Source organism: Erythrolamprus reginae, chromosome 1 (genome assembly GCF_031021105.1).
Source record: "Erythrolamprus reginae isolate rEryReg1 chromosome 1, rEryReg1.hap1, whole genome shotgun sequence".
Taxonomy (NCBI): domain Eukaryota; kingdom Metazoa; phylum Chordata; class Lepidosauria; order Squamata; family Dipsadidae; genus Erythrolamprus; species Erythrolamprus reginae.
The window spans coordinates 32,057,241-32,078,857 of record NC_091950.1 but is presented as its reverse complement, the minus strand read 5'-3'; positions in this window follow the sequence as shown (position 1 = coordinate 32,078,857).

The window sequence follows — 21,617 nt, the reverse complement described above, 5'->3', positions numbered from 1 at the left end:
ACTATGAGAAAATATATTTGAGCAGCTGGCTGATTGGGCACCAAATGAGCCAGAGGTCATGAAGCTTGGCCTGAAATTGCTGGAAGCAGAAAGCGCTAACAAAAATTCATATGAGCTTCAGTCCCTTTCTTCTGAGTGCATGTCACCAAATTTACTCCCTGTTAAAATAATCTGAGGAAGAAGAAAAGGATAACATGAAATAGCTACATAACTGAGCTTGGATTTACAATATCCAATTTAGCTAAAACATATGAAGAATGGTTGCACGATCTGGGTAAGAAAAAAAGGACTGGGGTGTCTATGTGTGACATCATAGCAGTGTTCCAATATTTAAAAAAGAGGGAGTCAACCTATTCTCCAAAGCACCTGAAGGCAAAACAAGAAGAAATGGATGGGAAACTAATCAAGGAGAGAAGCAATCTAGAACTAAAGAAGTTAAACTCCCTGGCAGAACATTTAATCAGTAGAGCATTTTGCCCCCAGAAGTTGGGAATGTTCCAATATTGGTCATTTTTTTAACCCTGCTGTTCTGTTTGGGTCGTATGTGACCCGAAGCCAAGTTTGAGTCCCTGTAAAAAATTTTCCCTGCATATCTGAAACTTGAAATTTCATGACTTTTCATCATTTCAGGGGTTCTCTTTATGAGAATTTTTTTGGGGGGTGGGGGGTTTCTTTCTTGCTGAAAAACAAATAGTCACACTTGTTATGTTCCCGGGTCACCCTGACCCGGACCGAAAACTCTTCATTTGAAGTGCTTATGTTTGGTCAATTTGAATACTTTTTTCACTTGGAAAGTAGTCTGAACATTTCTGCACACAATGATATGAAAATTGAAATGAAAAAAGTAATTCTTATTGGTTTATTTTGCTGATAGAATGCATGCCCCCCCCCGTTTTTGTGAAATATTTTTCAATTTATGGATAGTTTTGCTTGCAAAATGTGTTCAATTTTACTAAAGTTGGTGTGGGATTGGTAGTTTGAACATTTCTGAATATAAGAAAAATATAAATGAACTGAAAGAAATATTTCTTATTGGTTGTTTACAATCATAAATAACCCCCCCCCCACTTGGCTGCTTGCAAACATTTTCACTTTATATTTACGCAGGCTTCAAATCTGAAATATTTTTAATATCTTAGGCATTCATTTATTCATTTTAACATGGCCGATCATCATAAAAATATTTGTGGGAGTGGGGGGAAAATGTTTTTCTGGGCAAAAAAATATATCAAGTTGACTCTATTTCGGGTCATATAGACCCGGACCAAAATGATTTTTTTTAGGTACTTGAATTTGGTCTTTTTGAAAACTGTTCCCACTGGAAAACTAGTTTGAACATTTATGAACATAATGATATGAAAATTTAACTGAAAAAATTGAGGCTTATATTTTTATTTTGATCAAAAAGCCCCTCCCCCCATGCTTTCTAAATTTTTTGTCAATTTATATTTTTTTAGGCTACAAATCTCTAAGGAATATGCCCCCAAAAGTTTTGATGTACTAAATTGAACAATCCTAAACATAAGAAAAATAGAAATGAACTGAAAAAATGATTCTTATTGGTTTATTTTTGAATAGAAGACCATATTGTCTTATACTCGAGTATAAGCCTACTCGAGTATAAGCCTATTTGAGTATAAGCATGGACCCATTTATGAGCAAAATAAACCCCAATAAGGATCATTTTTTTCAGTTCAATTTTCATATCATTATGTTCAGAAATGTTCAAGCTACCAATCCCACACCAACTTTAGTAAAATAGAATGCATTTTGCAGGCAAAATTATCAATAAATCTAAAAAGAATTCACAAAAAAGGGGGGGCACATTTATGTGCAAAATAAACCAATAAGGATTAATTTTTTCAGTTCAATTTTCATTCCATTGTGTGCAGAAATGTTCAAACTTGTTTCCAGGTAAAAAAAGCTTTCAAAAAGACCAAATATAAGTACCTAAAATGATCAATTTGCAGTCCGGGTCAAATAGACCCGGGAACATAAGATTAGGGAGTTTTTTCGAACAGAGCATTAAAGAGATTGGACAACCATCTATCTGAAATGGTACAGGGTTTTCTGTCTGAACAGGGAGTGTGATTCTGGTTGCTGTCAATATATGCAATATTATGTATTGAATTTTTCTGTCCATTTTTGCCTCTAAGATACCTAGGAAGAATACTTTAGGTTTCATTTCTATTTTTTGCCCCGCAATTTGTTCCAGCCAATTCCTTATTTTACTCCAATATTTCTATGACTTTGGACAGGTCCACCACATATCGTAGTAAGTACTCTTTTTTATACCCACATGGCATCAGACCAGAATACCTACAGGACCACCTTCTGCAGCACAAATACCAGCGGCCGATTAGGTCCCACAGAGTTGGCCTTCTCTGGGTCCCGTCGACTAAACAATGTCGTCTGGTGGGACCCAGGGAAAGAGCCTTCTCTGTGGCAACCCTGGAATCAACTCCCTCTGGAGATTCGAACTGCCCCTACCCTCCTCACCTTCCGCAAGACTCTGAAGACCTACCTGTCGCCAGGCATGGGGTAATTGATGTATTCCCTTGTTGACTAGTAAGATTTATGTGGTATGATTGGGTAGTATTGACTGTTTTTAAATGATAATGGGTTTTTAGCTTTCGTTTTTAATTATTTGATTTGTACTACATTGTTTATTGTTGTTGTGAGTCGCCCCAAGTCTTTGGAGAGGTGCGTCATACAAATCTAATAAATTATTATTATTATTATTATTATTATTATTATTATTATTATTATTATTTCCAACATTGCTAAACTGAGCTGAACAATTTGGATATATTTTGGGCAATCTCACTGGTGGTAGATACCAACGGTAGTACATTTTGTAAAGATTTTCCTTATATGCTGCCAATTTTGTTAATTTATAATTCTTTTCCCATAATTTCTCCCAATGGTCTAATTCAATACTCATGTTTATTTTCAATGATCCATCTTGCCTATGCTGGTAGAAGTTCTTTATCTTTAGAAAGCTACAAGTCAAGAATTTATAGCCTAGAGAGAAATTTTTTTCTTGTTCTTGAAAAATGGAGCTGGTTGGAGTGAAGAGATGCTGTGTGACATGTTGTTCCTTTGTGAAAGAAGCTGACAGGCAATGAGCTAAAACACTGAGAATCTGAGGAAAAAAGCAGCTGAGCCGAATGTGTCTGTCTGTAGCAACTAAAAGCATGGAAATAAGGTGGCACCATGATCAGGAGAAGATTTGGTGGCAGTCAAATAGTCAGGACCTAACACAGCTGTAGTGTAGTGTCTCTTGGCCTAAAGAAGTCTCTTTAGGTCAAGAGACTTCTAATGAAGTTCGCATGGGAGGTCATAAATATTTTCCAGTGGATGGACCACTGAAAACACTTTGTGATTATAAGTATTTCAGTGACTGTAAAGGGTTCTTGAGCAGATGATTGTAGAGGAACATGTGACCAACCAAGAGGCATTCACAGAACAGATCCTGTAGAATTGGCTACAAGTGGCAATCACCCATCACACATGTTCAGTAACTCAGAGCAGCTGGAAGAAACATCACAGGGTAAGACTGGCTATGGCTTCCTACGTCTGTGCAGCATAAAGTAAAAGTAAGAGCAGAGAAGAACTAACAATAGGCCTGTAGGTAGAGTAAATCTCATCAAACCTTTAGCTAGAGTCAATTCCAGTGCTTCACAGAGGAAATTTGGAGAGAATGTGATGAGGGAATTATGCTACCATCTTGTAATTAAAGTGCCAATAAGCTGTCCAAATCACAGGACTTCTCCACTTGTCTGGTTCTGTGTGATACCATCCCCAGTTACCCTCCGTCATGTAAGATAAAGTCTAGGTAGAGATTACCAGCTGGAGGGAGGCAGCTTCCACAGCTCATCCAGGAGGATCTGATGATGATTCATCACTGGAACTAATGGCAGACATGCTTCCTTAATAGCTGGAAATCATCTTGCATGAGAAATTAGATGCCCATAAAAGATTGGAGGAAATGACCTGTTAAGCAGAAGAAAGAGGCAAAGAAACAACAGAAGCAGATGGTAGCTTGAATCATGAATCTAAGAGGAATCTGAGAAAAGATAAGGTGGAAGCTGGGAGGCAACCTTAAAGCGTTCCAGTTGATTGAGATGTCCTGGGGTATTTGAAGAAGGCAAGGTGTTCCATCTTAGCAGAGTATTTCACCAAGAACAAAACAGGACTTTAAATATATATACATATTTAACAATAGGCAAAGAACTAATTCAAATTATGTTATGTTCCTCCACCTTCACCATCCTCTCAAAGCACAAATTAAAAATACAGTGATACCTCATCTTACAAACGCCTCATCATACAAACTTTTCGAGATACAAACCTGGGGTTTAAGATTTTTTTGCCTCTTCTTACAAACTATTTTCACCTTGCAAACCCACTGCTGCTGCTGGGATACCCCGCCTCCGGACTTCCTTTGCCAGCGAAGCACCCATTTTTGTGCTGCTGGGGTTCCTATGAGACTCCCCTCCATGTGAAACCCCACCTCCGGATTTCCATGTTTTTGTGATGCTGCAGGGGAATCCCAGCAGCGGAATCCCAGCAGCACAAAAATGGGCACTTCGCTGGCAACGGAAGTCCAGAGGTGGGGTTTCCCAGCGAGGGGAGCCTCAGTGAAATCGCAGCATCGCAAAAACACTGAGGTCCGGAGGTGGGGTTTCAAGGACTTTGGTGTTTTTGCGATGCTGCGATTTCACTGATGCTCCCTTCGCTGGGAAAACCCACCTCTGGACTTCCGTTGCCAGCAAAGTGCTCATTTTTGAGATGCTGGGATTCCCCTGCTGGGATTTCCCTGCAGCATCGCAAAAACACAGACATCCAGAGGTGGGGTTTCTCATGGAGGGGAGCCTCAGGGGAATCCCAGCAGCACAAAAATGGGCGCTAGGGCTGGCAAAAGGGGTGCATTTTGGGATTGCATGCATTAATCACTTTTCCATTTATTCCTATGGGAAACATTGTTTCATCTTACAAAATTTTCACCTTAAGAACCTTGTCCCAGAACCAATTAAGTTTGTAAGACAGGGTATCACTGTATACCAGACTGACACCATAAGTAGGAATGACAAGAGCACCTACCTCTCGGTGCTATTGGGAATTTTTCTCACTCTCTCGCTTGTTCTGATGCTTCCATCTGCAGGAAATGGGGGGAAATGGAATCAAGAGCATAAGGGGAAGGAAAATGCCCATTGGTAGTTTCCTTGGAGACAAAAGAATGCAAACATGGTTATCAGTAGTCCTTGGAGCACCATTGGAAGAGATGGCCCGCACATATTAGCAGCTTTCTCTCTCTCTCTCTCTCTCTCTCTCTCTCTCTCTCTCTCTCTCTCTCTCTCCCTCCCTCCCTCCCTCCCTCCCTCTCCCTCCCTCCCTCTCTCTCTCTCCCTCCCTCCCTCTCTCTCTCCCTCTCTCTCTCAAAAGAAATGTTATTAACCATATCTCGTACAGCTTCCATTGTTGAAGGCCATAACAAGGAGATTGAATGAAGAAGGAGAAGAAGCTAATCTATTCTGCAAAGACCAAAAATGTCAGCGACTGGTTGGGAGAGGGAAATATAATGGTGGGGGATCTGAAGTTCAGGGTTGCTGCTTTCTGAGCTTGAATGCTTGCTTGAAAAGGTTTAATTACCCCACTAGGTAACACCATCAGTCCACAGGGATTTCTGCTGGGCAATTTCCCAGGTGGGGCAATTTCTACAGTCTGTAAATGAAAGATTTCAAAGCTGTCACATGTTTGGAAAAAGCTGGGAAATATACCCCTAGCCTTCTTAGCCAGTTCATTTTCCCAAGAGCAAAAGTCTGTATAACATTTTCCTTTGACTGTGAGATTATAAACTCTTTGCTTGAAAGTACTGTTAATACTGAGACCCTTACTTTAGGATTTTGTGCTGAACCATGAGGACAGGCAGTGCCTACAAGTGGTAATGATTTGCTCCCCAAGCCTGGAATATCTTGAGGGGGAAAATTCCCTATAGTTTGGGAAAGGGACTACCATAGTTTCGAAGAATTGAGAACCAGCCTGCTGGTTACAAGCAATCCTTGACTTATTAACCATTCATTTAGTGACTAAAGTTAAAACAGCACAGGGGGAAAAGTCACATGACCAGTTTTCACATTTCGCATCTCCAGGGTCATGTGATCATAATCTGGGCACTTGGCAACCGGCATGCATTTATAATGGTTGCACTGTCCTGGGGCCCTATTGGTTACCATTTATAATCTTCCTAGTCAGCTTCCAAAAAGCAAAGTGGGGAATCACTTAAAATCTATGTGGTTCACTCAACAACTGCAGAGATTCGCAACAACTGTGGCAACAAAAGGTTGTAAAAACAGGCCAAAAGAGACTTAACAACTGTCCAAAATGGCACCAACAAAGGCTGCCTCAGTGAAATCCTCTCAAAATTGTTTCTTTATTTTCTAATATTCTCTGTAATTCTCTATATATTTTATACTGACAAGACCACCTACTAAAAATTAAGGACAATCATTAAGTGTTGTACCTCATGATTCTTGACAAATATATCTTTCCTTTTATGTACACTGAGAGCATATGCACCAAAGACAAATTCCTTGTGTGTCCAATCACTCTTGGCCCATAAAGAATTCTATTCTATTCTTGCTTATCAACTGAAATTTTGGTCTCAATTGTCCTCATGAGTGGAAGACTACCTGTCTCAGAGGTGACGTCTTCCCTTGACATTAAACTGAAGTGGCTGTTGGCTACTGGAAAAATAATTATACAATGAAAGACAAGGCACACATAGCAATGGCTAAGTTATAGGCTAATCAAGTTGAACAAAGGAGGAAATAACATAGGATAGCAATTGATAAATAGGATGCGAGGGGGTCAGCAAATATCCTCACAGCCCTCTTTTTGACTCATGCAGTATACAGCAGCAATCTGGAAGGCAGGTTGGCAGCAATTGTTTTTTCCACAACTCTTACCATCCTCCGAAGTCCGTGTCGGTCCTGCTGGGCTACAGAACCAAGCCAGACAGTTACAGAGGTGCAGATGACAGACTCAATGATTCCTCATTGTGCAATAGCAATAGCTATTATAATAGCTAACAGCTAGATGCAATAAATAGCAATAGCTAAATGCAATGAATAGCAATAGCTATTATAATAGCTAATAGCTAAGTGCAATAGAAATAGCACTTAGACTTATACTATATACTGCTTCACAGGGCTTTTACAGCGCTCTCTAAAGTGTTTACAGAGTCAACAATTTGCCCCCAATAATCTGGCTCTTCATTTTACTGACCTCGGAAGGATGGAAGGCTGAGTCAACTTTGAGCCAATGAGAATCAAACTCCTGGGAGTCAGCAGAATTAGCCTGCAATACTGCATTCTAACCACTGTGCCACCATGGCTTATTAAAAAGGGGGAAGAGAGTTATCATATCAAAAAGTTAACCCATCAAGGATTGGAAGTTTCTCCTTCCCAGTATTTTCTGCTGAAGAAGCTGTACGACTGTGTGATCACTTGACCTTATATGGTCAAATAGTCATACTAAGAAAAAGAGAAGAAGGGAAAGAATTCTAACTCAAGGCAATAGCACATGAAGGCTTTTTAAAACTAAAAATAGAAAGCCAAGACAAAGAGGCTTTGCCACCCCATGACTTTTGTATGGAATTCTTAAATGCTGCCTCCTTTCTGTTCTCACTCTAATTTAAATCCAGCTTTCAGCTGCTGAAATAGAGTGACTTTAAAGCAGAGCACAGGGATTGAGATGGCATTAGTATGTTTAACTTGGAGAAGACTATTCTGACAGGATAAAGTCGTGGTTATGCTCTTAATATGGCCATTTTGTTGAAGAGGGCAAAATGCTCTGTTACTTGGAAGGAGGTAATGGTGGAGTTAAGCATAATAATGCAGCGTGATGCAGGTGCCCAAAGAGTTAGTGCAATATTTGGCTGCGTCAACAGAGAGATTTATTGAGATGGTGAGAAAATTATACATGGTTTCCATTGTATGCTGCACTGTTCATACTGCACTTGGATATTGAGTCCAATTCTGTTCTAGTTGTTGCACTACAAGAAGGATGCTGAGCTATTGAAAAATGTGCAAAGAGCAACAAAGATAGTGAGGGGCTCAGAGGCTAAATTGCATGAAGAACAGTTAAAAGAATGGGGTATGCTTAACCTACAAAAGAGAAAGCTAAGGGGAAATATCATATAAGTAACACACTTCTGATATTTGAAGGGTTACCACATGTGGATTTATTCTCTATATAGAACTGGATCAGATCAGAAAATCAAATCCATAGAAAAATAATATCTATCATAACAGATTCCTGCAAGTCCCCCTTGTTCTCATATTGTCTGTACTGTGGCTTCCTGAAATAGATACATAGATACATAGATAGATACATACATAGATACATACATAGATAAATATATACATACACACGTACATACATTGAGAGAGAGAATTTTGAATAGAATAGAACAGAACAGAACAGAATAGAATAGAACAGAACATATTTATTGGCCAAGTGTGATTGAACCCACAAGGAATTTGTTTTGGTGCACATGTTCTCAATGTACATAAAAGAAAATATAAGTTTGTCAAGAATAGTAAGGTACAGCACTTAATGATAGTCCAGGTACAAATAAGCAATCAAATCATATTAGGAAGCAGTCAATATAAATCGTAAGGATACAAGCAATAAAGTTACAGTCATATTGTAAGCAGATTTAACAAGAGTTGAAAGAGACCTTGTAGGTCATTAGTGGAACCCCATCACCCTGCCCAAGCAGGAGACTTTACACCATTTCTGACAGATGGCAGTCCAATCTCTTCTTGAAAGTGATGAAGCTCCCACAACTTTTGAAGGCAAGCTGTTCCATTGGTTAATTGTTCTCACTGTCAGAAAATTTCTCCTTATTTCCATGTTGAATCTCTCCTTGTTCAGTTTCCATCCTTTATTCCTTGTTTGGCCTTTTGGGTGCTTTGGAAAATAGCTAATATTTCTCATGAGGACACTGAGATGTTTTGGGAGGGTCTACAACACAGTCAACTCACCCTGACCAAATTGCTACAGCCAACTGACCATGGCTAACTTGCTTCAGGACAACTTCCATGACCATCTCATCACAGGATACCTTGCTGAGGGACATGAGTTACAGTAATATACAGTAATATACAGTAACAGGCATCCTTTAGCGTATCAGTTTGAAGTTGAACTTCCTTCTAAATTCAGAGAGCTTTTGAAAGATGTTCTTTTTTTCACGTATGTTTCCATCTTCAGTGTCTTTAGAAATGTGGTAAAATTAAGATCTAAGGCAAAATTCCTTAGATCATCTAAGTTAGTTGGTGGCAATCAAATAGAATATTAATGAGCCGGGATGGTGCAGCAGGTAGAGTGCTGTACTGCAGGCCACTGAAGCTGACCGTAGATCCGTAGGTCAGTGGTTCAAATCTCATCACTGGGTCTTGATTGACTCAGCCTTCCATCCTTCCAAGGTGGGTAAAATGAGGACCCGGATTGTGGAGGGCAATATGCTGGTTCCGTTAAAAAGTGCCATTGCTAACATGTTGTAAGCTGCCCTGAGTCTAAGGAGAAGGGCGGCATAAAAATCGAATAAATAAAAATAAATAAATAGAGTAAAATATCAAAGAAGTGGTGGAATAGAATCATTAAAGAAACACACCAACTACGAGCTCAAACTACAGGCCGCAAATCATGAAAGACCCAGCTCTAACGCTGGTTTTCACTTCTCTATCCCCCCCTCCTTCTTTTCCCTATCCTCCTTCCTTCTATATCTACTTCCCTCCCTTCACAACCCCCTTCTCCCACTCCCCAATTACTACATAAGTAGAGTGTAAAAAATGTACAATATGCATATCTCTTTTGTCTTTCTGTATTTGGTTTTTATTGTATATATTTAATAATTTTTTTTTTTAAAGAATCATTAAAGAAAGTATGCAAAAGGAGTGACAGAATAAAATGTGAATGGCAAAGATTAAAATACTTTTTATTTATTTGAAATAATGAAATAGATTTGTTATATTGTCCCACAGCAAGTTGTCCCATGATGAGCTGGCCTTGATGAGTTGTCCTGCAGCAAGTTGCCCATGATAAATTTGCTGCAACATTGACTGTGGGAAGTTATCCCATTCCCATTTTGGGAATGCTATTTTTCTGAGCACTTTCCATAGCTTGACATAATCAACACAAGCAAAGCCTTTTTAAAAAATAATCAGTGAAACATATACTGAATTTTTTGGTATTCTTTGATATTTTTTTTCAAAGATCCGGTATGCATCTGCAATAATGTTTCATGTTACTTGGCTTATTCTAAAGCCAGCTTGAACATCTGCATTTCTTGTTCCATGTATGTCTCTAATCTAATTGGATGATTCTAAGCATTATTTTGCTAGCATGAAAAATTAAGGTTGTTGTGCAAAAGATTGCACACTCTGTTAAGCCTCCTTTTGGGAGAAGGAGTATTTAAAAGCCAATTGAACGCTCTCCAGATTTCCTGGTATAGCTTAGTTAGAACCTTGGCTGAGTCTTCTATTTGTTATATTTCAGTAGGTATTCCATCAGTTCCTGTAGCATTCCAGCTTCTAGTACTAGAGAATCTTGTAAGTAAAGATTATCTTCTAAAATCTAGAATATTAATGTCTCTGCTCTGTAGTCCTTAAATAGTCTCCTTTCATCTTATTTTGATTTCCTTTGAAGCAGTTATTAGCTGTCCATTGGCATCCTTTAACATATCAGTTTGAAGTTGAACTTCCTTCTAAGTTCAGAGAGCTTTTGAAAGATGTTCTTTTTTTCATGTGTATTTCCATCTTCAGTGTCTTTAGAGATGTGGTAAAATTAAGATCTAAGGCAAAATTCCTTAGATCATCTAAGTGAGATGGTGGCAATCAAATAGAAATTCATTCCATCAAGAAGCCAAAATCCAAGTTGTACAGTTTTCAGCAATAACCAACATCTCAAATTTCATCCAAAATGGAAGCAAAGTAATACTTTTTAGTAAATATAAAGTTCTTTTTCAAGTCTCCCATTAAAAAAAATATGTCTACTGAATCTTTATCCTGGTCTCAATGATTTAAAGTTGTGATGGCGAGCCTATGGCATGCATGCCACAGGTCAGGTGGCATGTGGAGCCTTATCTGCTGGCATGCGAGCTGTTGCCTTAGCTCAACTCCAGTGTGCATGTACACACCAGTCAGCTGATTTCTACTCATGTGGTGGCTCTGGAAGAACATTTTCAGCATCCGGAAAGTCTCCAGGAGGGGCAAGGGAGACTGTTTTCACCCTCCCCATGCTCCAGTGAAGCCTCTGGAACTTGCGGGGGGTGAAAAACGGGCCTATTGGGCCCAGAAGAAGTTGGGAAATGGGCCGTTTCCAGCCTCTGGAGGTCCTCCAGGGGTGGGGGAGGCCATTATCACTGTCCTCAGGCTCCAGAGAAGCTTTTGGAGTCTGGTGAGAGTGAAATAAAGGGCCTACCAGGCCCACCGGAAGTCAAGAAATGGAGAAGGGGGGTTGTGCATGCATGCGCAGGGTGGCGGGTGCATGGAGGGCACACATGTGTGATAGTATGCACATATGTGCTTTTGGCATTCAAGGGAAAAAAGATTTGCCATCACTGATCTCAAGGACTTTAGTAAGGGCATTCACATGGGGAAATACTCTAATCAAAAAAGTAAATGGTAGCCACAAACATACAATCAAAGCCACCATCTTTAATGTTTTATTCACCCTCATTGAAGACCTTGAGTCTTCAAAACATTATGCTGTCAAGGTTCCAGCTAACATCCGAACTTAAATCAGTGTCCAAGTCAAAACATTCCTCAAAGTTCCAAATTATTGTATCATTCTGGCACCTACAGTGAGAAACTCAAATCAGAGCTTCCAAAATTTCCCACCCAGTTGAAAGTTCACATCCCTTGCCACCCACCCACAAATTTGTCATGTTGCACACTCAGGTTGTGCCACTGTGGCAACTCCTTTCACTTCTGCCCAGGTGGTGGACAAAGGATGGCCTTGAACCTCTTGAAAGAATGCTTTGTGCTTCCTTCAGAACTTTTGCACTGATCTATAAAGGATCTTAGTAAGAATATTCACATGGGGAAATATTCTAATCAAAAAAGTAAATACAATTCAAATAGATAGATAGATAGATAGATAGATAGATAGATAGATAGATAGATAGATAGATAGATAGATAGATAGACAGACAGACAGACAGACAGACAGACAGACAAACAAATAATTGGCAGCAACAGACATACAATCAAAGCCATCATCTTGAATTTTTTACTCACCCTAATGACCTTGAGCCTTCAAAATGTTATGCTTTCAATGTGTGACAATATTTTTTGTAAAAGTAGTTCTCCTTTACTGTCTGCCTCATTTAGGGACCATTCACATTTTATGACAGGGATTAAAAAAACAATAATTTTACAATTAACTCTTGCATTTATGACTTTTGCAAATCTATAAAAGAAAGGAAAGCTGAAGTAAGTTGATGAGCATTGTTGTGGTTTCACTTAGCAACTGCTTGCCATAAGGACTGAGCTACCTATCCCAATTGTAGCTGCCAAACAAGGACTATTCTGCATGAAATAGATCAGTGGTGTCAAACTCAAACCCATTTTTGGATGGCAGATTGCTCCTGGATGCTGGGGAGGCCAAAATGGGCTGTGTGGAGGCCTTGCAATGTCTCTGCATGCTCCATTTTTGGCTTGACCTTATGTCAAACACCTGTCAGGATTTCAAACCTGAAGTAATATTCCAAGTACAGTGGAAATGCTGTAATTACTCTAAAGTAGAAGGGATACTGAGTCATTGTGCATCAGCAGAATAATGCAATCTGTTCTACAACCTGATTGGTCAATACTTGTATATATTGTAATACACCTTTGCATGGGTGTGGCCTAGTAGTGGTTGGTTTATTGTGGTTTGTAATGATCTAGCGGTTGGTTGGTTGGTTGGTTGGTTGGTTGGTTGGTTGGTTGGTTGGTTGGTTGGTTGGTTGGTTTATGATAGTGTCGTCTAGTGCAGTGTTTCCCAACCTTGACAACTTGAAGATATTTGGACTTCAACTCCCAGAATTCCCCAGCCAGCAAATGCTGGCTGGGGAATTCTGGGAGTTGAAGTCCAGATATCTTCAAGTTGCCAAGGTTGGGAAATACTGGTCTAGTGTAATAGTTTGGTTAGCTGTAATATAGTATAGAATTAATAGTTTTTGATTCTAAGAAGAAGTAAAAGCCTTCTGAAGAAAGAACTCCTGCTGTAGTGTCTTTATTAAAGAAACTATCCAGTGCCTAGTATCCCTCCACGTTTCCAAAGCAAGTTCAAAAATAACTCTGACAACACCCACCATGACCATACCCACCCTGGTCATGCTCCCCAACCCCACCCCCAGCCACACCCATCATGATCGCCCCCAGCCACACCCACCTCCGGCCCTTCGAGGTCAAACACAACCCTGATGTGGCCCTCAATGAAATTTATTGTCACCCTTGAAATAGATTGTATAATGTACAATGCAAACCTAACCCTCCCTGAACCAAAGCTAGAATCTTCAAGGTTTGCCGCCACCAAGATTTGTTGGGGGAAATAAAGGAAGGAGAGAAAGGTTTGCACAATCCTCCACATCCTCCACATCGGCAAAAAGAACCCAAACCTCATATATGAACTGAACAAACAAATTCTCACAGCAAACCCACACTCAGTAAAAGACCTCGGAATACTAATTTCAAATGACCTAAGTGCTAAAGCCCACTGCAACAATATCGCCAAAAAGGCTTCCAGAGTTGTAAACCTGATTCTACGTAGCTTCTGCTCTGGCAATCTCACACTACTGACCGGAGCCTACAAAACCTATGCCAGGCCCATCCTCGAATATAGCTCATCTGTCTGGAACCCTCACCACATCTCAGACATCAACGCTCTCGAAAACGTCCAAAGATATTTCACCAGAAGAGCCCTCCACTCCTCCACCCGAAACAGAATACCATATGAAAACAGACTAACCATCCTGGATCTTGAAAGCTTAGAACTGCGGCGCCTAAAACACGATTTAAGTATTGCCCACAAAATCATTCGCTGTAATGTCCTTCCGGTCAACGACTACTTCAGCTTCAACCGCAACAACACAAGAGCATGCAACAGCTTCAAACTCAATGTTAATCGCTCCAAACTTGACTGTAAAAAATATGACTTTAACAATCGAGTCATTGAAGCGTGGAACTCATTACTGGACTCAATAGTGTCAACCCCCAACCCCCAACATTTCTCCCTCAGACTCTCCACGATTGACCTCTCCAGGTTCCTAAGAGGCCAGTAAGGGGCATATATAAGTGCACTGATGTGCCTTTCGTCCCCTGTCCAATTGTCTTTCCTTTCCCTTTTATCATATATATTCTTTCCTTCCCACCTACTTCTTTTCCTCTTTACTTCCTATCTTTTATATATCACTTAATGTCTATTCTCTTTCATATGTATTGTATATTGGACAAAGAATAAATAAATAAAATAATAAAAATAAATAAATCCTTGATGTCAGATGTCTAACATCCCATTTTATTGTATCATTTATGTATAGCAGGGGAAATGAGTAAAACAACAAAAAAGTCATCTCCAAATCAAGATTCATTCCTTGTAAAGTATTCTTTTCCTGTTAGTAATTAATGATCCAATTGAAATCCCTAATATTAATTATTGTTAACATTAAGAAAAATGTCTAATTTCTGTCAATTCTGTCCTGTCATCCTTGAACGTAATTATTCCTTATCTTTCAACACAGCCAGGCCTGGCTATATAATTATGGAAATGCATGTTTACTGGAGTGTGCATAGTAAGTTCATAAAATTAATATTGTATTTATCCTTCTACATTTAATAGCTACAAAATGAGCCATGGATTTTCTGGTTGCTATGCTGTTCTTTTCTTTTCTTTTGTTTTATTATTTTATTTTAATTTTTTTGCCTATGATTTCTCTCAGGACAAAGAAATATGAATTAAGAAGAAGTTGAATAGATTATATAGTTTTGATATGCATGGTTTTTTTTAACTTTATGCTCTTGAGCAAAAGACATGCAGAGATGCAGATTATGAAAAGAAATGCCAACAGTCCATTTAGTTGGGATATTTGCTGCTGATAACATTCTCATTTTAGATACCCTGAAAACATGGATGGTATTCTTATCAAGATTGTACCATATGGGGATTGGCAGTCATTGTAGATAAGAGTCATATTCCCAAGTGTTCAAAAATCTCTTGAAGTGGGATGATAATGAAGAATGAGCATTTTATGAGCCATGGTGGCCCTGTGGTTAGAGTGCAGTACTACATGCTACTTCTGCTGACTGCTGATTGCCAGAAGTTTGGCAGTTCAAGTCCCACTGGCTGAAGGTTGACTCCATAGAAACATAAAAACATAGAAGACTGAAGGCAGAAAAAGACCTCATGGTCCATCTAGTCTGCCCTTATACTATTTCCTGTATTTTATCTTACAATGGATATATGTTTATCCCAGGCATGTTTAAATTCAGTTACTGTGGATTTATCAACCACGTCTGCTGGAAGTTTGTTCCAAGGATCTACTACTCTTTCAGTGAAATAATATTTTCTCACATTGCTTTTGATCTTTCCCCCAACTAACTTCAGATTGTGTCCCCTTGTTCTTGTGTTCACTTTCCTATTAAAAACACTTCCCTCCTGAACCTTATTTAACCCTTTAACATATTTAAATGTTTCGATCATGTCCCCCCTTTTCCTTCTGTCTTCCAGACTATACAGATTGAGTTCATTAAGTCTTTCCTGATACGTTTTATGCTTAAGACCTTCCACCATTCTTGTAGCCCGTCTTTGGACCCGTTCAGTTTTGTCAATATCTTTTTGTAGATGAGGTCTCCAGAATTGAACACAGTATTCCAAATGTGGTCTCACCAGCGCTCTATATAAGGGGATCACAATCTCCCTCTTCCTGCTTGTTATACCTCTAGCTATGCAGCCAAGCTTCCTACTTGCTTTTCCTACTGCCCGACCACACTGCTCACCCATTTTGAGACTGTCAGAAATCACCATCCTTCCGAGGTCAGTAAAATGAGGACCTAAATTGTTAGGAGCAATATGATGACTTTGAAAGCAATTCAGAGAGGGCTGTAAAAGCACTGTGAAGCAGTATATAAGTCTAAGTGCTATTGCTATTTTATATGTATAATATTTTATGTTGAAAAAGTCCCATCGGGCAAAAACTGCTCCAATGTTTCAGAGCCAGCATGGGGTCAGTAAAATGAGGAGCCAGATTGAGGGCCCAAGGTAAATCTAAGCAGGTCTTAATCCACAGGGATTTTATTTCTAGCTTTAATCCTTTTAATTCTAGGAATTTCACAACCAGATTGATGATCATTTTGCTTGATCACCAGTGTTTGTCAGACATTGATTCGAAAAGTGCAAAGTCTATGCCAAAATGATACATTTTCTAAGGAGCAATAAACAATTGCATTTTGGAACAGATTGTATGTATAGAAACCGTGAGTTAGATTGAAGGGAGGTGTCAGGCAAGAACCTAGCTTGGAGTTTTTGCACAGTTGCAAATAGCATAAGCTTGATTGCCCCTAAGATCCATCAAGCCTTATCTGGTTGTTCCCAGGGGAAGGCAAATACAGTGATACCGCGTCTTACAAACGCCTTGTCATACAAACGTTTCGAGATACAAACCACTATGTTTTTGCAATGCTGCAGGGGAATCCCAGGAGGGGAATCCCAGCATTGCAAAAACGAACGCTTCACTGGCAACGGAAGTCTGGAGGTGGGGTTTCCCAGCGAAGGGAGCATCAGTGAAATTGCAGCATCACAAAAACACAGAGGTCCGGAGGTGGGGTTTCGAGGACTTCAGTATTTTTGTGATGCTGCAATTTCACTGATGCTCCTTTGCTGGGAAACCCCACCTCTGGACTTCCGTTGCCAGCGAAGCATTCGTTTTTGTGATGCTGGGATTCCCCTGCAGCATCGCAAAAACACAGAAGTCCGGAGGTGGGGTTTCCCATGGAGGGGAGCCTCAGGGGAATCCCAGCAGCACAAAAACAGGCGCTTCGGCTGGCAAAAGGGGTGAATTTTGGGCTTGCACGCATTAATCGCTTTTCCATTTATTCCTATGGGAAACATTGTTTCGTCTTGCAAATGTTTCACTTTAAGAACCTCATCCCAGAACCAATTAAGTTTGTAAGACAAGGTGTCACTGTAGTCGGACAGGATTTGTATAAGAGGTGATAAATAATAAGATTATTGGTGAAGGATATTCACAATTTACTCTGGTTGCTTGAAACTGGCCTTATCACCACCTTCATCTCTCACACTCCAAGAGAAGAGAGAAAATTGCCAGGATGGCTACTAAACCACAGACAATGACTGTGAGGTAGTGAAAGCATTGCTATGATGCCAAGAGGGCAGAGGTGGGCTGCTAAGGTAGAACGGTGATCTGTGCTTGTCTTCATGGCTCTGAGTACTAGCGGAGTCCAGCGCAGCACACGGAAGCAAAAAACTGCCGCGGAAATACCCGGCCAACGGTTTCAACCGTCGGCCGGAGTTGCCTCAGGGGCGGGGGCGACGATGATGCAGCTCTTTCGAGCTGCGAACTTCCGGGTTCTTGGAAACCGGAAGTTTGGGTTTTGGCAGCGCGCCAATGAGAGCGCGCTGCCGGCTGGCTAAGGCGGGCCCACAGATCGCCCTATTTAAAGGGCGATCTGCAAAAGCGGCCGCACTGTTTTTTCTTGTTGCAAACAGGTTTTTTCCTTTTGCAACCGAGGCAAACAGCTCAGCAAACAGCCTGCTTTGGTGCCGGCTGTGTCGGACGGCGATCGGCGGCGGCGGCAGCGGATCGCTTCTGTGGGAGGACGGGGCCTATCGAGGCCTCGGCAGGTTACAGGGTCCGGGGCTTGCGGGCCCCTGACTCGTCTATTTCTTGCTTTTACAGCGGAGAGTAGGGTAGCCTACACTCCAGGGGGGTGGGGGTAGGTCGCGGCAGAGCCCGAAGGCCTCACCCGGTAGGCAGTCGCTGATTCAGAGGCTTTTGCCTCTGAGTCTTGGTTCGGGAATTTTGTTTGTTTTTGCTGGGTACTTTTGTTTTGGTTTTGGGAAAGGTTGGTGCCCGGGGAAAAGGGGGTTGTAGGTAGGCCCCTTCCCCCGGGGGTGGAAAGCTAGCCCACCTACCCCAGCCTAGAACCCTCTGAAGGGGTGGACAACCCCTTCCCTTTTTTAGTTAGGGGGCATAGGGGTTTTTTGGGTTTTGTGAGGCCAGGGGCCTTGTTTTGGGGGTGCTGGGATTAGGTAGGGTGACCTAGTGGTTCCCTACGGTCCCTGGGGCTCCCATTAAGAGGCCACGCCTTGGTAGGCTTTGGGCTTCCCTTTGGGGGTTTGCCCAGGGTTTTAGGACCTCAGTACCTCCCATCCGGTTGGCTGAGAGGGAATAGGCCCAATTTTGGGGTTTATTTTTGTATTCGGTTTGTGATTAGGTGGCCTGTTTAGTATGGGCCCCAGGAAGCGCGTAGCCAAGCAGGCTCCGCAGAGCCCTCGCTCTCGGAGGGCCAGGGTCCCATCTTTACAGGCTAGGGAGGCAGGGGTTGTGGTTCCTACCCCCCAGGTGCCACCCCCTCCTGCCGCCCAGGCCCCTCGAGGCCAGGAACCCGTGGTATCTGCTCAAGCCTTCTCTGCTCTCTTAGATTGCCTGGACCGCATGGACGCTCGCTGGGAAGCCGCCTTCGGGGCACGCAGTGGATCCGGGCCCTCAGCGGCGTTGGGAGCCCCTCCTGTCGCTGGGCATGCGCAAGAAGCTCCGGACCAGAGCGACCCTGTGGCACGGGATGCCAGTTCTGCGGCCGGGGCCCTCGGGGCCCCATTGGATGGCAGGGGTGAGTCTCTTTCCATCGCACCCGCACCGGTTGTTCAGGGGTTACCCACCTTAACCCCCCCGGCAGGACCGGCCGGCTTGGGCCCTCCTTTGGGGTCCAGCACGCCCATGGTCTGCTCCCAGGTTTGGGGGGCGACCGCCCCGCCGGCTTTGGTTCCAGCCGGGGCGCCAGTGGTGAACACAGGGTCTTTGCTTAGCACGACTGGGGTGGCAGGGGTCCAGGTAGCCCCCTCGGGGGTGGGTGGTTTTGTGGTTTTGCCTGGACTGGCCAGCCTTACGGCAGCCGTGTCTTCTGCAGGGTTGGCCAATAACAGCGTGGCCACCTCGACCGACCCCATGGCGGCTGCCATGGGGGCAGTACCTGTGGGCCTTCCCTCGACTCCTTTAGGGTATCATTTGCACCCCTCAATTAGGGATAAGATTTGGAGGGGGGAATATATTGATCTCTACACCCTATTAAATAGGGAAGTTCCCAAAAAGGAAAGGGATGAGGAGGCCCGTACCGATCGGGCCGAGAAGGTCAAGGTACCTAGGTCTTTCAGGTCTTGGCTTTACGCCTTCCCGACCTATGCCACCGTTATCATACAGAAGGAGCCGGGCAGGGCCACGGCGCTCCTTAAGTACATTGACCTCATTGCCATGGCACACTTCGAGGTCAAAGGGGATGCCTGGCAGACCTACGACGAGGCGTTCCGGATGAGGGTGGCGTTTGACCCTTCTCTGCCCTGGGATCGGGAAGTGCCCGATCTATGGTTTCAGGCGACCCGCAAGAGCGGGTCAGGTCAAAGGACCGATAGTGGTCATTTAATGGAGGAGGAGCCGGCTGCACCCCGCATGGTTGCGGGGCAGGGTGTTCGAACCACCCCGCTTTGTTTTGAGTACGGCGCCAAGGGCTCTTGCGATCGCTCCTCCTGTAAATTCCGACATGCCTGCGGGAAGTGCGGAGGTTCCCACGCCACGCACATGTGCCCGCGTCCCGGGAGAAACAGGAATGGCAGGGACAAGAACAAGCCCGCCGTTCCTGCGACTCAAGGGCCCCAGTCCGGTCAGGCTTGAGCGCTTGACTGAACTCTTGCGGGGATATCGCTCGCCCGAGAGGGCGGCTGCTATCCTGCAGGGCTTTAGTGAAGGCTTCAGAATTCCGTATCAGGGTCCCCGTAGGGCCTTTATGGCAAAGAATTTGAGGTCACTTCAAGGTAATGAGGAGTTGGTTAGGATAAAGATTAAGAAGGAGGTAGATGAAGGGATGGTCCTGGGCCCCTTTCCCTCCCCTCCCATCCCGAATTTAAGGGTATCCCCCCTTGGGGTGGTGCCCAAGAAAGCCCAAGGTGAGTACCGGTTGATTCACCATCTTTCTTTCCCCCGGGGGGAGTCGGTGAATGACTTCATACCGGAGGAGCTGTGTTCAGTCCGCTACGCCTCGTTCGACGCGGCAGTAGCTATGGTCCGGGCTTGCGGAGTCGGGGCACTAATGGGCAAGAGCGACATTAAGTCCGCTTTTAGGCTCCTGCCCATACACCCCGACGATTTCGATCTCCTGGGTTTCTGCTTTGAGGGAGGTTTTTACATGGATCGAACTCTCCCCTTGGGTGTTCGATTTCATGCGCTCTATTTGAGAGCTTTAGCACTTTCCTCGAGTGGGCGCTCAGGAGTCGAACTGGGTCCAGGTCGGTCATACACTATTTAGATGACTTCCTGGTGGAGGGCCCGGCAGGCACACCTCAATGCCAAGCCCTAATGGCAGCATTTGAGGGGCTGTGTGCTTATTTAGGGGTGCCCCTAGCGCCAGAGAAAACGGAAGGGCCATCCTCTAGGATGTCCTTCTTAGGTATAGAGCTAGACTCCTCCACGCAGTCTTGCAGACTGCCGGAGGACAAGCTGTTGAAGATGAGGCTCAAACTGGAGGAGGTAGCCAGCCTGAAGAAGGTGACCCTCAAGCAACTCCAGGAGCTTACATGGCTGCTTAACTTCGCTTGCCGGGTAATTGCTCCCGGTAGGGCGTTTCTACGCAGACTGTATTCCGCCATGCAGGGTCTGAGCTCGCCCCATCACCATGTGCAGCTCAGTGTGGGGGCCAGAGAAGACTTGCGGGTATGGCAGACTTTCCTGGCCCATTTTAATGGGATCTCCTTCTGGCGGCAAGATTTGCTTCTCCAAGCAGACTTGCAATTGCACTCCGATGCCTCGGGTTCCCTTGGCTTCGGGGTGATGCTAGGAGGGAAGTGGTGCCACTCCACATGGCCGGCTGAATGGGCGGTGGCCGGTATAGGGAGGGATCTCACATTCTTAGAATTTTTTCCCTTAGTGGTGGCGGTTGAACTGTGGGGCAGTCAGCTCGCTGATCGGGTGGTTCATTTTTGGTGTGACAACCTGGCGGTTGTCCACGTGGTAAATTCTTTGTCTTCAAAGAATGAGAGGGTAATGCACCTGGTCCGATTTTTCGTCAGTAAAGCCTTGGCTCTGAACACACTGTTCTTGGCACGCCATGTGCCGGGGTTGGAGAACGGCGCGGCTGACGCTTTATCCCGTGGACAGCTTGCCAGGTTCCGGGCATTGGCTCCCTGGGTGCAACGCACACCAGAACAGATGCCAGGACACTTATGGAGCCTGGCGGGGCTGCAGAACCATGGAGGCAAGAGGCAAATCGGGCCATTGGGCTGTCGATAGCCCCAAGCACCCGGGCTGCGTACCTCCGGTCAGGCAAGGAGTTTATGGA